This window comes from Drosophila sulfurigaster, chromosome 3, assembly GCF_023558435.1.
Source record: "Drosophila sulfurigaster albostrigata strain 15112-1811.04 chromosome 3, ASM2355843v2, whole genome shotgun sequence".
In the NCBI taxonomy this organism is placed as follows: Eukaryota; Metazoa; Arthropoda; class Insecta; order Diptera; family Drosophilidae; genus Drosophila; species Drosophila sulfurigaster.
In genome coordinates, this window is record NC_084883.1 from 37,475,106 (window position 1) to 37,497,193 (window position 22,088).

General features: G+C 38.5%; 1 long non-coding RNA gene across 7 annotated transcripts; it reads right to left on the reverse strand.

Moving 5' to 3' along the window:
• Nucleotides 1-1,677: 1,677 nt before the first annotated feature.
• On the reverse strand, nt 1,678-21,276 carry LOC133844960 (uncharacterized). Of its 7 annotated transcripts, none has more exons than XR_009894665.1 (5): nt 21,101-21,276; nt 14,943-15,438; nt 14,812-14,866; nt 2,380-2,419; nt 1,678-2,316 (listed from the first exon to the last, which is right to left on the reverse strand). It is a non-coding gene; the product is annotated as an uncharacterized LOC133844960 (long non-coding RNA). The 7 variants fall into 7 exon arrangements; XR_009894666.1 differs by having other exon boundaries at nt 14,808-14,866; nt 15,051-15,449; nt 21,101-21,275; XR_009894667.1 differs by having other exon boundaries at nt 1,679-2,316; nt 14,808-14,866; nt 15,071-15,449; nt 21,101-21,275.
• Between the last annotated feature and the right edge of the window lie 812 nt (nt 21,277-22,088).

A 22,088-nucleotide genomic window follows, 5' to 3' on the forward strand; every position in this document is an offset into this window, starting at 1 on the left:
GTAGTGACCCATATTACCCACCACTTCCAGGTAGTAAATAGCCAACAATAGATTTTTAATTCCATTTCCACAATAAATGGCCAAAATGGGGTGGCTTCTTTTCAATAGCATTTATCAATAGCTAAATTGTTGTTTTATTTGCCATTTTCTTGGAATTCCCTAAGTGAGAGCTCTCGAATATGTGGCAGAATTCTTAATGAATACATAAAAGACTAACAAGTACGTATTCTTCTTGGTCGTATGTGAAACAATTCTATTAAAAAGTGACCTACAGCAATGATCAATATGAAAGTCTATAAATAACAAGCATTTCGCGGGAAAAATTCTATCAATTAAATAAAATGTCATAATATTATATTATTCATTTGAATATATTCTAAAATATTCATAAGCACACACGCAATTCAAATGTATTGAAAAATATTTATTAACCATTTAAACATCGTATTCATTGACAATTGAATGCAGCCAAGCGAAAATTCAACTCAACTGGATTTATTCTAAAAGTATGCTATGCTTTTACAAACGCACAAAAATCATTGCATACTTTTAGGATCAACAAATATATTCATTGTCAGTCCAATTGGTCAAGAACCGGTTTTCTGATCGGATCATTGTCAGCTTAGTGTATGTGGACGTCTAATTTAATAATTTCTTAATAATTTAAGAAACTTTTGTTATAGTATTATTATTTGTCTGCATACAACAATTATTATCTGTTTTCCTAATAATAAGATAATGCAAAGTAAAATTTGTTTAAAAAAGAAAATATTTTCAATTACAAATTTGTTTGCAGATTTATTTTACATTTGAGTTGTAAAGTGTTTATATAATTATCTTCACTGTGATCGTACATTAATATTCCAAGTGAATTAATGTCTAAAAACCTTAATTCATTGGATCATCTTCAAAACTCGGTCTAAACCGGGATAGACTATCATCAACTATAATACAGAATGCATAATTCAGATTTAATTTTATACAAATCACGTTACTTTTCTTAGTCATGCTATGCACATTATACATTAGTTCAAAGCATGCAATAAAAATATAATTGCAACAAAAACTGAAAGTTAAGTTTTACAATGCAAATTACATTCGAAGAACCTAGTTGAGTTGAAATGCACAAGTGAGCACAGGCTACAAAACTGAGAACCATCTTCAAAGGTATTAATTTAATACATAATAATTTTAAGTGAAATTGTTTCTTAGAAAACTGCTATACTGATTATGTCATAATTAGATACTTGGCTAGATAGACTATAATTGATTTGCATTCTTAAAGTGCTGATTAAGGCAGCAGGTGGTGAACATTTCAAGAGCTATATTTACTTTTAACTATCAACAGAGGTGATGATCAAACGAAATTATGAAAGAAATGCCGATAACATTTAGAACTATAAAATGGTTGTAGCTATATATAATCAATATTTATATGATGAAGTAATTTCATTAATAGCAGGTAAGAAGCATATTGAATGCACTGCTTGCAGTAGTGCATACTTGGATGCAAGCAGTGCTACTTTTGAGTTACATTTGAATGATATCTGATTGCATTATTAAAGATTAGAAATTTTACAATTGTCAATGCACTATTTAGCCCATTAAAACAAATAAACACACAAATTAAAAACATTTAATCATGAAAGAATTTGAACTGACTAGAATCATTTCTTAAAATTATCTTTATCAAAGAATGTTTTTGATAAACTTGTAAAACATGTAATAATATTAAAACTCGAAATTTTCAGCATAATTTTCGAGTAGGTACTAGTTCATTTTAAGAATGTGGTAGGTACATTAAGTAATTAAACAATTATCCACAGTTAATACTTTTCTATATGCTATTCTTTTAATTCTCTTAATTTACAATTCGCATGTCTGCACTAATATTAATTTAAAATTTAGCTTTATGAATTATATCTTTCTTTTTTTAAGTGTGTAAGCAAATCTAACATTTGAACACTTCGGTCTGTTCGTTTTGTTTTATATATTATTTTAATATACTTATTATCACATAATAATATATTATAGACAGGTACATTTTGTTTTTATTCACAAAGTTATAAAATAATTTCAATGAAAATATTACTTATAAAGTATTTATTACAAAACTTGTTCTCTTAAAATTCCAAATCGTTTTTTAAAGTAAATTATTTATACTCTGCTTTTGTTCAATTTCATTAACGTTTACAAATAATTGATGCAAAATGCGAAGCATTCATTAGCATTTCATTGCGTACTTAAGTATTTTTATTTGATAACAAATGATTATTTCTTTATTGTTGGGTGCGTTGGCCAGTCAAGAGGCGGCATCTGCAAATAAAAACAAATTAGTTTCAATTGTCATAAATAATGAAAACAATATTTTATGCAAACCAGATGATTAAGGCAAAGTGTGAGGTTCCTCCTTTTGTCACTGAAAATATAAGAGAAGAATGATGTGTGATTTACAAGTTTTTAACATATTTAAATTTGGTATTACATTTACGATTCAAATGATTGTAATTTTGTATTCTTAAACGAAGGTGTACAAATTATAACGAATAAACAACTTGGATAATCAAATAGTTTTAAAAAAGCTTATTCTATGAACTTTATTAAAAAAAATATGACATATTCAACAGGTACAGATAAAGCAATATATTTTTATTCTCAATATTTGTTATATGTATGCAGTTAAATATATAATTCTATATTAGAATTTTATTTTCTCTAGCATTATAAAGTATAACTGCGCTTTACACCCAACTCTTTTAGCTTTGAAGCTACACAATCTTCATTCATTAAATTCTTTGTTTACAAAATATGGTAGAGAAAACCCAATCGAAAGTTAAGAGTGGCACTCGAAGCGAGACTGTTTGTCTGGCTTGTTTCCAGATTCAAGATTCAAGAATTCAGAACCGGTGAGTGATCGAATGAATGGGACTCTCTCTCTATCGACGGCGTATATCTTGCCCAATGGAATGAATGATATTAAATGAATCAATTTTATACGGTATACAAAATTTATGCTTGTCTTAAGTTCAGAATTAAACCCAAATCGTCATCTGAAACATCAATAAGATTAGCCACAAGATAAGAAGTTTCCGGTCAAAAGCAAAGTAAATGCAAGAGTGTCTTCCCCTACAGTGGTGGCAAGCAATAACGATACCAGCTTGTAAGTAAATATGAATGACTCTACTATAACTTACTAATTCTGATATGCTAATCTAAATATGTTTGTAGACATTTTGTAGGCTGATAATCAAAGTGGATTTGCCACAACGTGTTGCAAGTAGTTAAGACAGGTTTTAGTGAAAGAGTTTTCATGGTAATCTCCAGTATTTGCATATGGTTTTACACCTCTTAGCCGCTTATTGTGATTTATGTCCTACTCAATTGCATTGGCCACGTCTGTAGAAGCGGCATTGAAGGCAAAGGCTGGACGTTTGGCTCGTAAATGAAGTCCCAATACATATTCGTAAGATGTTGTGAACGGGGCAGAGAGTAGAAAAGCCAAAAACCAAAACCAAATAAACACGTCGCTTGCCATCCGTTCCCCACACTTCAAAAAACCGGCTAATTAATGACGTTGCCCCAGCGCTCATTCTCGGTCCCAGAACACACTGACGTTGAGGTCGCAGACTCATCGTTGTCCCACAGCGAGTCGAGAGCGGTGCCATTTTTGGTGACGACGTCCAAGTCGAAGTCGAAGTCAAAGTCGTCGACGACGGTGTCGTAAGTGAAGTGCCAATAAACACGTGATTTACTTCGACTCAGTCCCATGGTCAAAACAGATGCGGGGATGCCGCACTTAGTCGTGTCTCGCTCTCTTTCACTGTGTGTGAGTATGTGTGTGTGTGTGTGACAGCCAAAATCATGAGGCTTATCGCTTCCATCGGCCATCAAGATTCCGCTCATTAATTTTGAAATTAGGCGGGTTTTCAAGAAGAGCAAAGAAATGATGTCCACCTAAAGTCCAAATAAACTCTGGGCACCGCTTCGTTTCCCGATCCCAACTCTCGACCCCGATGCATTTCACTGAGTGCATAAATTAATTAACTCGGCCGGAATGTCCAATGTGTGTGTGTGTTAGTGTGTGTGTGTTGCCGACCTTTTGTCTGGCCTGGCCAAAAACCGAAAAGCAAAGGCAGCAGCAGCAATATCGACGTCCAACCGTCTGGGCTGCAATGGCGGATGTTGCTCCGAGAGAGAGACAAGAGACAACAGCTCCAACTCCAACTCCAGCTACAGCTACAGCTACAGCTATAGCTACAGCTGCATATGAGGGTCTACTGCTGGTGCCCAACTGGCTCGTAGGATGTTGTAAATTAAAAGCCGCGGCTGCTCCTTTGTACCCAGCACACATACGAGTATCGTATATGTATGTGTTGCTCTGTCCTGAGTCATTTGCATTTTTGCCTACACACACAGCGACAGAGAAGAGGCCTCGTTTGCCTGGCCTGATTATGAAAGATGCTGCGTGGGTGATAAATGACTCCAGTTGACTACCAGCTACTCTACATCTCTCCAGCTCGACAGCTCTTCAGCCCACCCAACGCAGCACGCCTGCCGTTTGTTGCATTTGCCTCCCCCTCAAAAATTAAGCCACGCCAAAAACGTTAAAATCTTTTGCAACCCCAACAGACACAATCGAGGCAACTCACTCGTTAACCCCTTGCTGGGTCGGCGTCGCCAGATTAGCTGATGGCCTTCCACAATTTATATCACTTCATCCCCAACACCTCCCCCCGCAGCTTCTCCCACACTCATCTGACAAGGGTTGAGAGAGAGGAGAGGAAAGAGTTCGGCGCATCAACGCCAATCTAATAGATTCCGATTGAGATTTAATTATTTCACTTAATTTTCTAGCTGACTTCATGTGGCTGACTCTGGGCTTAACTTTCATGTCCACGTCCTTTAACAAGTTAATGAAGCGAATAAATTTCTTGGCAATTATTTTGCGGATTCCTCTTAATTGACCTCAACTCAAGATGCTTCTGCTGCTGTTTCGGTTGCTGTTTCTTCTGCTGCTTCTGAGGAGAGCTGCCAAACTGGCCGGGAGGCCAATGGATAAATGGCTCTGGCTAAAAGGCAATAAACATGCTGGCCAACTAATTTGCAGCAGATTAAATAATTACGAGTATGGCAAACAGTTGAGTGAAGTCTTTATTTTACCTGCAGTGAATGATTTCCTTTTTGCAGTCGAAAATCGCAGCAAATAACCAAAGAGCTTACAGCTACTCAAAAGAAATTTGCAGATTTACTACATACTATATATATATATATATATTGTACATATATAAATTCATTGGATTATTAGTGACTAAAATCAAGTTAAGAAAATTAAAATGTTTATATGATTGAAAATTTAATATATAGTTTTCAGAAATAAGTTTTTAATCCATTAGGAATAAATCAATTATGATAAATTATATAGTATTAAATCTACGCTTTTGACATCGAAAAAAAGAACTTGAAGTAAAAACTTATAAAAAAATAAGTTATTCAGTAAATTTTGTTATCAGTACTTTTCTGAAAGCAACGATAAATTTTTTCCCAGTGTATATTCATTACATACTTACATCACACATTGCACATTGTCTGCCATTAGCTGGGCTGCTGTGTTGCCACCTTGAGGCCGGACGCTTTGTTTATGATGAGTGATTGTTATGAGTTGTCAAAAAGGCATGTTGCCCTAGTGTGTGTGAATGAGTGTGTATCTGCTGTCTGTTCAGCAGGAAATCCAGCAGGATTTGTTAAAATATGCCGCCAACATATGCAAATATGTTTGTCTACACAAGCCAAAAGAGACATCGACGAGGAGATACAAATAGAGAGAGAGAGAGAGTGAATGAGACTCTCATATGAGGAGTCGACAGACAGCAGACAAGCGCCACGTGACGCCGAGTAGCCAGGGTAGCCACCCTCACACATAAAGTGGAAACCTATCAAAGTAAGCCGCCCTGCGTTGAGTTGACAATCAACCCCCGGCGAGTTTTGGCTTTAATGTTTTGACAGTAAAATAAACATATCCAAGTGCGGCGGCCTCTTACCAAATGAGTGCACATACTCACAAGCGAATGAATTGATGTGAGTAGTGAGTATGAGTGTGAGTGTGAGTTTGAGTAGTGAGTGCAAAGCACATAGATGTCAAATATAATTCATCATCCATAGAGGCATCAAAGTCTGTCAGTGATTTCCCCCTGGCCCAAGCCAAGGCCAAGGCCAGCATCATTATCCGTCTATCTATCTTTCTGTATCTTTTGCTCAGTCTTTAGATAAAGTATCTGCGAGTAGTGTTTGTAGCTTTTGCATTGCCAACTTTTCCGGATTGGTGTCTTTTATTCAACAGCTTCAACTTTGTCACTCAACGGAAAACACTTTCTCGGTATCCTTTTAAATAATTAATGTCAATTAGAGACGAAAAGTTAATTTTGGCCATTCAGTCTGATTGGAAAGGTCTCTCTCGCTCGCTCTCTGTCGACCTGGCCTCGCCTATCATAAATATTTTATAACATCAATTACAAAGCACTTAACTTTCCATGAATTTAATACGAAAGAAGCCCAAACTTCAGCTTCAACTGCTGCTGCTCATTTATCTCATATGGCAAACAATCAGCACTCGACAGGAAGAGCAATCATCTTTTCCTTCTACTTTTTTTTTCCCGCTTTACTCGCACGGACAAGTGTAAGCCGGGAAGAACATGTCTCTACACGTTTGTGCATGTGTGTGCACATGCCTGTAGCATAAGTCCATCAGGATCAGCCAGGGGCAAACTAAAGTGACTCGATATAAAGCTAACCAGGAGTAGCGAGGGAAACACCCCCAGAAAAAAAGACCGTCTTGATAGCTTTGTCCTTGTTCGATACGGACAATATTGAAAGTGTGGTGATTTACTTGCCTCTGTTTCAGCAGCCGAAGCAACAGCAACAAAATCCCAATCGCAATCCCAAATAAAATAAAATTAAAATCTCATCAGGGGCACAAGTGGCCCAAAACTCGAACCCGGCACCGAGGTTTGCACACGTTGAATGTTGATAAAAACAATATCAATACATGCGAGTCCGGTAGACATCGTCTGCTTGCCTTTTTCCCCCCCTGCCTTCTGCTGTGGGCCATGAACACTTAGTCGTCTCACCATCGATGTCGTTGTCGTTGTCGATGTGGATGTGGATGAGTCTTGGTCTCGGACTCGAAGTCGAACTCGAGCTTGGGCGCGTGCCGTCTCGTTTCGTTCTTAATCCCCCCATTGATATTCATAGTCGATTTTTGCGTGGAAAAACGCAAAAGAAAAACGCAGCATCAAGCAAAACGGCAACACACTTATACTACATAAATAAATAAAATTTATGATTCTTGTGTACAACTGGGATTTCGGATTTGGTCTGCGCTTTTGGGGATTTCGCTTCTTAAACAACTGATAACCACGACTAGAGACTCGAAATCACAGCTGCTCAAACTTAAGTATATCAATCAAGTTATGGATATGGATTACACATAAATCTACTTATTTTTCAAACAATTAAAAAAATGTGTTGAACACATTCTCGTTAACTAGGAACTTAAATATTCTGTACTACATTATCAAGTACACGATAAAAAATCCTTTGATTTGTAAATACTCAGTCTATTTTTCAGTGATATGAAAACTACAATCCCAGCATCTATACATTTTGTATTTAAAACTCTCTTAAATTAATTTTCAGTAATTTAATAAATATGTTCCCCATCTAGTATTTCTTTCTATTTTATACTATATTACTCGGCTTGATTTAATCTTTAAATTTCATTATGATTGATGATTATATTCTGCAACTGTCGTCAGTTTCATTATATCTAATAGGGTGTCTCAAAGCTTCATTATTAAAAATATATTCCTCATTCGTGTACTCATTTGTTTCACTATAAAAACAAGGACAAGTCAACTTAACTCCCATACTTTATCAAAGATATGCAATTCGTTGAGGGGGTTGAAGGCGAAATCCAATTGTTGATTGCTCTATCAATATCCTGCAGATCTCTCAATAACTCCCGTTTATTTAAATTAACAGATATCTGACATCCCAGCTATTTATTTAGAATTTCCCTTTCCGTTTGTGTTTATAAGGTGGACTTTTCAAAATAAGAAAAGTCATATGTGCCAGAGTTATAGATACAGCTATTTAAGTGCTCACATAACTCTTACAGTTTGTTTGATGCGGGACAGGGTGTTAAAGTAAATGAATGAACCTCTAAGGTTTGTGTTCATTTAAATGCCACATTGTGTTTCTAAAGTGTCCCAGGAGATTTTTTGAGGCGTTAAAGCGTGGCACCCTCTTGTTTGGTCCAAACAAAATGCAGTGGTTTCCGGTTCAGCAACGCCCCGGAGAGGCTGGCGGAGAGTGGAGTTAGTGGGAGTTAATTCGCCAAAGTCAGTAACCTCATCAAAGAAGCACTAGCCGTCTCTCCGTCCGTCTGTCTGCTCCTGGCTGGGCGTGTAACCGGGGAGAGGTGTGGAGAGGATGGTTGGTGGGGTGTCGTCGCCGTCTACGAGTGCCACCGCTACATTAGATTTACGCCAAACGACGTGAGGCGCATATGTTTATGAGTCTCGTTGAGATTGAGTAGTCAGACAGCAGGGGCATGCCCATGGTTAACCGAAAACCAAGCAGGACGCGTTGCGCATAAAAGCCTCATGGCCAGCATCCAGCTAGCATCGCCAGTGGCAAAGGTTTTCTTTCCTAGCTGCTTTGCCGCACGCTGCTTGCTAATGGATTTCGGAGTTACCGCTCTCAACTCTCTGTGCTGAAGAAGGGTTGCGAACGCTTTGATAGCCCGCCCGCTCGGCAGCATGCTTTCAATTTACTTCCCCACTTGCCAAAACGCCTTTCTGCTTTATTGTTGTTGCAGCTACGTCGCCGAGCTTTGACTCTAGCACCCGGCTGCTGTGACTTACGCACCGTGAATGAATGCGTTGTTAGCAAGAGAGCTGGGCCCTGGGCACATTTGTGCCCGAGGGAGGCCCAAGTCCGTAGTCCTCAGTCCTCAGTCCGTCTGCCGCATTCGGTATTCCTTATTGTCGCTGGGGTTTTCCCGCACGCGACTTTCACACTAACGTAATAAAGAGCTCAACGACACTCAAATTGAATACGTTGCTCATGGTGCGAATGCCGTAATGATTTTCTATGTGAAACTCGATGCAGATAATGGTGCGATACCCACACCCGCAACCCGCACTTCTCCCGCATCCATGTCCGTCGTCTCTGCTTGGCAACCCTCTGGTAGTGTCTGCAGTTTTTGGGCGGTTTTGTTTTTGTTTGCGTGGTGATAGAAATTAACCCCTCAATTGAGGTTGAATTTAATTTGGCGCAAAATGGCAAAGAGGGTGTGCGTGTGCCATCCCAGAACCAGAGTCGAGAACCCAAGATGAGATGAGATGGGAGATGGGATGCTGCTCATTTGGCTGCCGTTGAGTTTGTACAGTTGAAAATGATATCGCTGCTGTTAACGCTAAAGGGCCATTGTCAAATTGTCTCTTATTAATTATGATGATGCGATGCGTGTGCCGCACGCTGCGACTACTTTACTTCCTACACCCTTCCCACTTGCTGCGAGGGGTTGTTGTTTGTTGCATGGCCATGCAAATTTGCCTGAATTTGGCGTCTTTAACGTAATTTATTGCACGTTGGGCTTAGAGTGAAAAGTTAATACCGAATAGAGCCCAAACTCGGCACAGTATATGAGATATATTTAAATCCTCAACTCGAACCTTCTCAACCTCATACTCCCACTATTCACCCTTTGGAAAGGGTGGAGTCGTTGGCTTGAGGTGGAATTGATTTTGCACATGAAACTATGCAAGGTACCCCAACAAAATTTGCTTAATTTATATCAGACAATGGCAGCCAGCTGAACAATAGCGCACACAAAGCCAAAGCCAAAGCCAGTCAAGCAATCACAGCATAAAGGTTTATGTACTTTAAGCACCCGCTTCCCCACCCCCTCGGGATCCTGACCTGCGCCCCATTAAACCCATTTAGTTCGTAGCCAACATCCATTGTCGAGTGTAGTTTAGGTAATGATTAAAGCTCTCGAGCAGCATAATACCTAATGGGTAATACATTTTGATTAGCAAGTCTTTTAAATTAGAATTATTATTATTGTTATGCGTGTAGTTAATGTGGTCTGTCATTCCGTTACACATAGCTGTGAATTTTATACTAAAGTCAACCATGTTTTTTAAGCTTAAAGTCTAGACAACAGTTATTGGAGAAGTATGTGAATTGTTTTTGCATTCCGCAAGAACTTAAAGTTTTTAATATTGACTATTAACAGTTTTTAGTAAAACAGAAATTGTCCTGTGTAATACATAAGAATTTAATATGTATTTAAAATTTGCATGTTAACAATTTTTTAACAGAATTAAAATAATACAATGAAGAATTCTGTATATCTGTATATGAAATCTAACTTCAAAATTAAATTTTCAAATTTCGGCATCCACTTCTTTTTGGCTATTATCCAAAAGTTTTCAATGTAGCTTATATTATGTCTTAACTTATCCATTAACCACTCAACTTAATTGAATTAGTTAATACAGACATTAATTATTAATCGTCTTCAGAGCTGTCCAAGACAATTGGGTTGCATTCTCACAAAACGATGTCGGTCAATAGAAGTCGTAACTAATGAAGCAGAACAACAAGATCAATGGGCGCAGTCATGAGACACCTCTGGCTGTCGCAGGGGGGAATCCCGAAACCCCAACAGAGCGCTACAATTTTCGAGATCGCAGCATGTGGAACTAGCGCCAGCCAAGACATCAACTTGAAAATGCTTTCCTGGATTTTGTTTGCGAGTGGGTTTCATTCATTCGCGATATTTCATTTCTTTATTAAGTCAATGCCATATTTTGTGTCAGTGGGCGCCGGTGTCCTGGCTGGATGCACAGCATTTAAATGGCCACAGCGTATGACGCTTGCCCCATCCCTCTCCGTCTGAGGGCAGAGCTTACTGTGGCGTGCACAGCTGGAGCTTGTTACTTTGATGTATTTGAGACGCTTTGCGCCGCGCGTTTATTTGTGGATGCGTCAGACGCAACAGCGGGACACCATTTGATTCGCGATCTGAGCTGCCAGCATCCGGACAAACTTTTGCACTCTTCCTCTTGTGCATTTATAAATAATCACTCAAAGCTGTTTACACATTTTTTTCTTTTTGTCTATCACCAAAAGGAGTTAGTCAAATACTGTAATTCCTGCAGGAGCGAACGAGCTGTTCGTTTTAGTTCCAGTTGCATTCTTTTCTATACATTGCAACGGAACTAAGTGAACGAGCGTGAACTAGTAGTCGTAATGAGTGCGTGCTTAGTTCTTTCTAGTTCACATGCATTGCAAATGAACTACATAAATAAACGAGCTTGAACTAGCAATCAGGGCTTCGTTCGCTCAGTAACTTCCCGCGCTCAGTTAACTTCCGCGTAAAGTCGTGTGTGATTTTCTTATTTTGCTTTCTTAAAGTAATGGTGAAATTAATAATTGTGTTTCGATTAGCTGTAACGAGTTACGACTTGGCTCCACTTAGCCCCCAACACCCTCCTGCCACCAAGCCATATGGGTAAGTAACAAAGACGCAATCCGAAACATTTGTCAAACGCTTGTCAAAGGCCTGAAAAGCTTGTTGGGGAGACAATGCACAACATATGAGGAGGTATTGGTTATTTTGGCGTTTGGTAACGTAACCGCCCATTAGCCACATGCGCGCCTGCGTGACACTTTGGCATCAATCAAAGTTTCACCCGTTTACTGCATGTGAGCGTGTGTGTGTATGTGTGTGTGAGTGCTGAGCTAGGTTTGGTATTGGAACTTGTGGGGCGATTGTTGTTGTGTATTTGTTATTGTTGCCGCCGCCTGCCGCCAGCGCGCGTAAAAAGACATTTTGACAAATTCAAGTAGCGCCATCTACACACTCGGCTTTAATAGCTTTTATACTGCCTGTCACGATATTTCATCAGTCAAACGACCGCGTTGCCGACCACGAACCACGACCAGCGACAACAGCAACAGCGGAGGCAACTGACACACATGGTGGCGGCATTCAAGGCCGGAAAAAGTGGAGGACAACAAGAGGGCTAAAGCCGACACAGTAGCGCGAATTTTATTTGATGTTATTTCCATTTGAAAATGAGTTATTGGTGCTGGTAACAACCCCTAAAAGCACCCCCCGAGCTCAAATCGAGTCAAGTCTCTGAGCCATTTGTTTGTTGTCCAGACAAACACAAAACTGAGGCACTAACTCAGCTTATAAACACGCAGAGTCCCAAAGCCCAAAGCCCGAGTCGAAGGTGGAGTTGGAGTTGGAGTGCGTGGGCGTGGGCGCGGCCCTGTGCCAGAATGCGCATAAATTTTTTGGGTGCCAAGTATGGCGCCCCCTTTGTTTTGGATTGCTTTCATTCCTTCTCTACCTCTCTCGTTACACACATGCGTTCATTCGAATTGCGATTTCCTTTCATTCGCTTCTCCGATTTGATTTATTTTATTTGTTTTGTATGACACCCGCAAGTGCTTCCCCAATCTCCATTCCTCTGCGCCACTCAATGCTATCACACAGCTATATTGCGGTATATTAATTTTGTAGGCGTATCCGCAAACCAGAAGCGCTTAGATTCCCGAATAAAATGTTAACTTCGAGGATATAATATTATATTCCAGCCATGGCCAACAGGGAGTGGTTAATCAAATGGGCTTTCAAACTGTTGTAATAACACAACCAGGAACAGGAATTATATGAGATATGAGCATTGCGTGGACATGGCAATTGGTCATTATCAATGTTGACTAAAGATTTGTGATAATGAGTGTATTCAGTCGCATTCGGATTCATTCGTTAATGCCATCAACTTAATGGCTTGATTGATTGCCCGACTACTAAATCCTTTTAATGCGATAACTAAACAGACTTTATTAGCTCAAGTTGTTGAGCATATGTTTGTGAAGTTTATTAGCAGTAAATTTGTCTTACAATTGAATTTATAGCTATGCTTTTGTTAATAAACACTTTTAATATAAGGAAGCTTTGCGCAATAATTGTAATTACTTGCCTATGCACTGCTTGTATGTTTGCCTAATTACATATCAAGCAGTTTACGCAACGTAATTACATTGCACTGCTTTGCTTAGCACTTTGTTTTCATTGCAAATAGTGTGTTTCTTTAAATTGCAACTAAATGAAAATAAAACGATAATTTCATACTACTTTAAACAAAGATAAACCGAAAGTACCCACATGCACATATGACATGTGTCTGTGCACATATTTATCGAACTTTCCTATAGGGAGCGAAGCCAGGGTCAATGGACATTAAGTTTCCCATTTCGATGACTGATTGATGGCGCAAATGAATGAAAAGGTGTGATGAAGCGAATGCGTGTGAGTGCTGGAATGAGTGTGAGTGCGAGTATGTGTGTGGCACATTAGATATTCATGTGATTCGGCATCATCCGCGTAGCGGTAAAACAACCCACAGCAACAGCAACAGCAGCATTGCATTGCTCTTCCTGAAATGGGGAGGGCAAAGGCAGAAATGCCTCGGGACCGCCCACTCAGTGTTACAGTCTGATAAATCACATATTTTCGCTGATCAAATCAATCTAATTGACATCACTCAAAATGATGGCAGAAAACTTTTCACATTCGTTTTCGCACAAAAAATGCGAATAAATGAGTTCAAAATGGGGGACGACGACGACGTCGACGCTTCCACGACTCACTGAGCCCACGCCCCGGGCGCTTTTCTGTTTTTTTTCCTGATTTTTTATTTTTTTTTTGGCTTAATGGTGGCTATGTTTCGAGCAGAGCAGAACGCGGTGCGTTTGCCGTTCTGCCGTATGCCGTATGCCGTCTGCGGCAATAGCAGAGCAACGTGATTTATTTTCATTTGGATGCCGATGCCACCGCCACCCAAATTCAACGCTCCGTCATCCTGACATTCGAATTGAAATGCAAATTCTGACGAATGTGCGCACGTTGCGCGCCTAGGGTCGGTTCTGTTTGCTGGGTTTGCTGCTGGGAGGATGCCTCGCTTCGTCTCGACCGACTGATGAACGACAGCGACAGCCAACGACTTTCTATGGTAAATGAGCCATCAACCCATGTGCGTTTCAATCGGAAATACACATGTGCATACGCCCAAAATACATATATGCTTAAGCATCTCCACCCACATGCCAAGCTATTCACATATGTACTCGCATTGCCCACACAAATATATCCTTTTTGCATGTCCTTATGTACAATAGATTCATTTACTTCTTGGAACTGAAGCGCCAGGCACAGTAATTTAAGTATATAAAGTATAGCCTAGATCAAAAGTGACAGCCATCAAATAACAATAATACTCTCATTAGTAGTAAAGGTGTCTAGCTGTTTTACATTCGCAGAATATTATCCTGTAAGTCTTTTTCGAATATTCGCTCTTAAAGAATAGTGCACTGCTTTCAATGCAGATGCATTTATCTGCAAGCAGTGCATTCAACTCTCTTTTAGGGTCTAAGAACTAGCAATGGGGTGTTTGATTTAAATGGGTATTAAACTTGGTTTACACAAAATCAGATTGAAGTTAAGTTTGAAAACATCAATATTAAAGATTATAGAATTTCAAAATCTTATTGTCGTAAAAATACATGTTAAATCGTATATGATCTTAGTAAAAGTGAAAATTAAACTTTAAATAGCTGTGCAGCTCATCAAAAATGTAAAGTTTCAATTAACTTTCAATTGTAAATATATAAATAAGAAACTGCAACTTATAATATTAATATTCTACGTAAAATTTAAAACTTACTTACATCATTCAGCTATATTTTTAAATAACTCCGTATCAGAATCGAGTTGTCTCATCGCCTGTGTTAAGTAAAGCAAGCAGTGAAATGAACAAGTTAATGTGTGATACGAAACGAGACGTAGTGATAATATTTACAGGCATTTGTCTAGGCGAATCCTTATTGCTGGACATGCCTTAAGCTGCGCCAGACCCGTAAACTTGTTTATCAACCGGAATAAGTACGCACATATCGTATATACTTACAACAGTACATATTTACATACATGTTGTTGACTCCCGATTCAAGGAGCGAAGAGAGAGTTGTAGGGAAATGCTGCGTTTTAACGGTACGTGTATTAACAAGCTCACAGCTCTCTCTGTGTGTTCGCATTCCCTCAATGTACATAGAGTGCAGAGAGTAGACGTTATTCTGCGGCCAGACTGTCACAGTGTCACACTGTCGGACAGTTGCCTCCTCTTCCTCCATCCCATCCATCCTCTCCCTGGGCGCCTTAATGCAGCAACGCTTCCAGCTATGCACGGCACACAACTGTATCCCTTTTGAGCTGTGACATGGAAGTCGACGACATCGCTCATACACACAGCACACAGCATGCCCAGTTGGAAATGTGCCACGATTCCTGGCGTCAGCCTAAAAGTAGACTACAATTTGTGCGCATTTTTAAATGATCCTTGCTAAAGTATTCATATAGAAAAAAGAAATGCATTTTGATATATATTTCAAATATGCGAATTTAATAAAATATGTTCCCATCATTTTGTAGTTTAAAAGTAAGTAGACTAGAATTTGTACCAGTTTCTCAAAATTATCCTTAAGAAAATGTCCATAAATTATATGAAAAGTAAAAGCATCATTTTGGCATAATAAATTATTGCGAATTTAATAACATATTTACAGTTTCTACAGGGTTCTTTTTCGCAGTCCGTCTGTACTCACACATGCATACCACAAAGGCTTCTACATATAGTACACACAGCACACATACACATACACATACACATACAAAAGGGGGGACATTGTAGTGCCTGCCTTGGAGAGTTGATGTCGGTCTCGGCGGTCCAGTCGCTTGTTCAGGCAAAATAAGTTGTTCAAGTGGCAGCTTAATTCGCATAAAATGAAAACACGCTGTCTACATTGTTCCTACAACTTTTCGAGTTTTTTTATGGCTCTTAAAATGGCTGCTAGACAAAGGGTTACCCAAGCGCCGGGCCTGCCTGTAAAATCTATTGCAATCGCGCTTGCGTTTTGGCCACTTACCAAAAGCATATTCTCAAACTTTTCTGCCCCTTTTTTTGTTTCTTTTCTCTGCTTCTTGTTGTTGGGTCGGTTTTGCTCAAAATAATTGCATACTATTTAGCGAGCAAAACAGGCAAAATGTTTTGCGTTTAATACGTTGTACGTGCGCTAATTGAAAATGAGCAAAACAAAATATTGTTCAGACATACTCTCGTTGCAATGTACTGCTTGCAGTCTATCATAGGTTAAGCAAGCAGTGCATCGAATTACTTTACTATATTTTAATAATGCAAGCTAAAGTAGAAATTATTAAAGTAATTATAAGAAGCACGTTCAGCTTGAGAAAGTCTGAGCTTAACGATAAAATACCGATTAGATAATTCCGAGTATTCGTTTCTTATCTTTTGTATTAATATGAACGCACAAATTATTAAACTAATTATAAAAAAATATATGTTCAGCTTGAGAAAGTTCAATTTTAATAATAATAAATGCCCAGCAAAAGATTAAGAATTTATTCAACAGGGCGCAAAAAGAAAATTAGGACATTAAATAGGAATTTTTTGGTGGCAAAAAACCAACTTGCGGTATTTTATTATTATGTTAATTTTCGACTTGACTCCTGTAAAATGTGAAATGCGTGCCAGCCGACTGATCAAGTTAATAGCAAAACGGGAATGGGGTAGGAACTTGAAGCTTGCAAGACGTAAACACGAAGGCCGTCAAAAGAACGAGACGAGCCACTCGTACTTGCAACACAGGTGAGGCAAGCAGGCGGCTGGCAGGCAGGTGTCATTGAACACTTCATATCCCAGGGGAGAGAGTGAATAAAACGAGTACATTTTGCGTTTACGTTTGCGTTTGCGTGGTAGTTGTGTGACTTCATAATAAAGCCATAAGCAGGAATGTAATAACGAAATGCATTTAATCGCTTAGCTCCAAATGTTCACACATAGCCTGACATCGGGAATTATTGTATTTACATTTATGAATTGTTATAGCTATTATAGCATTTCAACCCCGTCAGACGTTGGCAATTATTTGTATGACAAGAGAAACAGTTAGTAGACTGTATGTAGTATGTATGTATGTATATGCATACAAGTATAAATAAAAAAGTGGTAAATAGAACAATTTTAAATCGTTTGTTAACCGTTCGAAGCGCACGAGGGAAATATCATATTACGCCCATACTCATAATGAATACTTTAAATTAACGGACGAGCGTTGTTATAAAATAAAATAAAATGTTTTTGTTTCGCAATGATTTGCACTTTTAATCAGATTCGTAGACGAGAGGTGAAATGTGCGTGTGGAGATTGAGCTTCGTAGCAAAATTAATTGAAGAATTTCACAGCAAATAAAGCTTCCCTTTCCACTGGCTTGCTTGCTGGCCTACAAAGTCAGAGCAACAACAACAACAACAACAACACAATGTCAGTTAATCACGAAACGAAGTTGCATGTTGCCAATGTGCACTCAGTACTAACATATTCAGAAATCCATATGAATATTCAATTAGTGCGTTTTTTTACCTCTCTCTCTCTTTCTGCTTTCTGTTGGAGAATATTAAAATGATTTTTGAATCCACTTCGAATTGTGCAAAGGCAAAGTTAATCGACCAACAGATACGACACACCCATTTTCAGTTGGGTGGTAAATAAAGAAACGAAACAAGCTTCACAGAATAAACAAAATCAAGTAATAAATATTGAAAATGCAAATTGAATTTGATACGACGTTTGCGAGTTTGTTTGTAAGTTAATGAGACCCCAAGTAGACATAAATATGGTTATAATAACCAGAGTACTATTGTTTCAATTACTCATTAGACAATTGCGAAGAATAACTCTTCATCTACTTTAAGTCTGCTTGTTCTCTCTGTCATCCCTTCATGTAATTCTATAAGTAGGACTGTGCACACACAGAGTGTGTGTGTGTGTGTGTTTGTCTCGTTTCGCTGACTTTCGCCCGGGCCTTGAAAACCGAAGTCGACGCGATCTACGCTACAATAACTTAGCGGTTAAATTCTGCATAAATGAATAATTATGCTTTTAATGGCGCAAATTGCGAATTGAATTGTTTGCCATTATATTCTGCACAGCAGACAACCGACAACTTTTCATAACCACAAACGGTTTGCTTTTATGCACATTCGTGAGACACCTAATTTCCATGTCAATTCCCCCTTTTAGTCTCCTCCTCCTCCTCCTCCTCCTCCTCCTCTCCACACTACAAAATGTGGCATTAAATGCTGCTCAGCGCTGGTGACAAGCATCAAATTTATTATAGTCTGACACTAAAATTGAGACATTAGAGTAGGCAACAAATATTTATGTTCTCGATATTCGTGTGGAAGCCAAAACGAATTCGTAGATTGGCATTGCATAAATATTGAAACTAGAATTATTGAACATATCTTATTGATAAAATATTGTTTTAGATAACAATAATTTATGCAATTTATTTTAAATGCTTTGTCAATATTACTGACACACATTTTGCAACAAATATTATATGTTGGAAAATATTTATGTTTTTAATGAAGTTTGGATGAGAACATAAGCAATTTTTACGATGCTTTAAAATGTTAAACAGACTTTATTGGATATATATGTATATAATTTATAAATAATTTGCGAAATTCATTGAGAATGCTTTCGAGGTATTATATATATTTGTTTATACATATATATTTCACAATAAATTTCATTTTTGATTTATAAAAATGTTGTAGGAAATAATCATGCTTTGTAATTAAAAATTGGGAGATGTATTAAAATTATAAAAAAATTGGGTTGGTTGATATCGTTATTTATAAATTTTTCCGCACTTAATAAAAAATTTTTGGACGATATTTTTCAGCTATATATGTATTACTATTGCGGCGTCAATAATTATTGTGGATTGGACAAAAACCTTTTAAGATTTCAAAGTAAAATTAAAGTGTTAAAAATTTGCAATTAGCAAATTCTAATCAAATGTTATAAATTTCTCTCTACGTTTACCCCCCTTTAGTTACTTATTATATTTAAATGGACACACTTACTTAAAAAAAAATATCCATAAAATTATATATTAATATTGCTCACACAGCTTTCCAATAATAATAATATTATTCCTGTCTGTAAAAACAAAATAATTTGTTAGCGCATTTAGTCTTCGGTTTCTGAGATTGTGTTTTACTCTGTTTATTAATTATGTTGTTAGTCAACACAAGTCGGAACATGTTAATTAAGAGAACTCTACTGAGATTTGCGTGGCATAGAAATAAGTTATAAGAAATAAGTTTTTTGTAGACATTTGTAACAATTAATATTGTTCGAGCTTGCCCAGCTTTCAACAGACCATAACCAATGCATTTATTATCCGATTTTAATGAAAGTTGTAGACCCGTTGACTATAGCTTTAAATTATATGTTTGCACAAGTTCAAGGATGTTTCCGTTAAGCGCTTACATAAATATTATTCCTGCATATTAAAATGTTAAAAGGAAAATATGAAAAGAGCTGAATGCGAAGTGCAACTCAAGGGGTAAGTGGCATGCACTTAGCACATATTTAGTTATACTTTTATTATCTTTCGAGAGATACATATTCATATTGAAGTATGCAAATTAGGGATATGTGTGCGCAGTTCGAAGTCAACTGGTTTTGGGTTCATTCTACTTGCTCTAGAGTAGTGCAACGTGTATATCAAGATGCAACATTTTCCGTTCAATGGTCAACAACAGCAGCAACAGCGGCTGTAGATGTGGCAGCGACAAAGGCTTAGTCTGCCTAATTAAAAATTCTTGTAAGGCAATTGCAAAATTGGTTTCTTATCTTTGTTTTATTATCGGCGCCACGAACGCTTCAACATGATGAGCTGATGGATAGCTGCCCCCAAACCTAGGGCGGGTGTAAGACCTTTTGACCGCACTCTTCTCTCTCTCTCTCTCTCTCTCGCTTGCTAGCTCTCTTTGTGGCCTGAGGATCTTGTGTGTTGAGCAAAAACAACCTTGCATTTATGAATAATATTATATTGTTTCATGATAATTTGCTGCCGCGTTTTTTTCTCCCGTTTTCACGTTGCCCGCGATAGGTTCTTGCAATATTGTTAATGCCTGCCAAAGCGACGGAGGCGTTTTGCGAAGTATTTTCTGTTTATGGTCACAGTCACGCGATCTGCGAGCAGTAGTAGACGAGTGGACTTCTATATCTACGGGTATGCACTGGCCTGCGTGCTCTTTCATCAACTTTAAAATATTATTTTTACACTCGTTAAAAATACGCTTTAATGCATGTCGGTGAAATGAGTTGAAAGCCAGGTGACACTTTCCAGAAACCTATTATATAGGTTTTATTTTCAATTATCAATAACTAATTAAAAGTGTTCTCAGTGTTCTCAGCACTGTACCCAGATCTATTTGCAAGCGCATGCACTGCTTTCGCTTACTTATGCAACTACAGCAAGCAGTGCTGCCTAGCCGCCTACTTTGCAAAAACGAAAGACACTCTCAGCATTTATAGCCAATAAATGCAAATGTAGTTTTCTAAATGGGCACAAAATGAACCATAAACTGTTAAGTGGCAGTGCAGAGCATAAAAGTGCAAACAGCCAATAATAAAAACTAATTTATTTTGTATAAACTAATTTGCCTAATGAGCGCCGCCGGAAGAAGCAGTGCTGCCAGCTGCTGCCTAATTAGCACTGCTTGCTTTCGGTTTGCGAGTGTTTATTTTCATATTTGTTTTTCTCGAGCGATAACAGTGCGCATACTTGTTACTGATTATATCACTGTAATAATAACGAAAATTAACGTTGCTTATCTGCCAGCAGTTGCTTTGTGTTTATAATATTATATAGTACTGCCAATGCATTAAATAACAAGTTACATGCCACGTGACACTGAAAAACTTTACAAAGACTCGACTTTTCATTGGCTTCCTCAAGGGCGGCGAAAAACTTGCAACTTTTTTGAAAGTCAAACGCTGTCTTTGGCAACCACACGCTTCAATGCGTTTGCAAGCTGTGTTAATTCACGCACTTTTCTTTTTTTTTTTTTTGTACTTACTTCGTTATAGAAAGCTGAAGAGAAGGGAGGCGAGACACCGGTTTGTTGTAGCGGGAGTCGACTGTGGTCGCACTCAGAAAATAAGACTTTCCACCGTCGTGAAATTTTTTTGCACGCGCCCACTCTTGCCCCACGATGTGCGCAATGCCGTGTTCGAGCGCATACTAGTTGCGTTGCAAGTTGTGCTTGCTACGCTCCGAGTTGAGTTCGTGGCAGAACGGGGTGTTGTGCATGCGGCATGAGGCGCGGCGCATGCGCTGCTCAAAACGGGTTTCTCAGCCGTCGAGTGCAAGCGAGACACACGCACACAAAGCAAAACAGTTGCTGCACTACTCTTTCCAGCTGCTGCTGCTGCAAGTGGCGAGTAACGTGTGGCAACCTGGGGCTGGTTCATTGGAAACACTGGGGAAATTGCTCCGCCCATTGATAACTGCCAAAGCTCTCAGTTTTCCCTTCCCCCTCTCTTTGTACTCCTCTCCTTAGCGCACTCTTTTCCTCCCCCTCTCTTGCTCTCTCACTTGTATTGTTTTAAGTTTTCAACTTTGGCTTGTTAGTTCTAAGGTTTTAATTAGTACAACGAACCGTATGAGCCAAAGACCTGCATAACTGATGCACACAGATCTCTCTAGCTGAAATAGCGCTCCAAATTTATAAGCTATAAATAGTATAGAATAGTTATTTTAAATATAGAAAGAGAATGGAAAGTATCTTAAAGATAGTTGCCAAGTTTAGCTTAATTTGCCAGGTATTTTCAGCCATATTAGGGCTTCATTGGCTAGGGTAAATATATTTGTGTATGAGTGTGTTCTCTGTGTATGTATGTGTGTTCGTCTCTGTGTGTGTGTGTGTGTGTGTGAGTACATGCAGTCTGAACACAAGCCTATGTCTACTCGTACTTTCTATAGACTTTGAACATGAGCTAATCAGCAGAACTCAAACTGCGGCCAACAGCGCTCTTTCTCCCTCTACTCGTCCTCGTCCTCGTCCT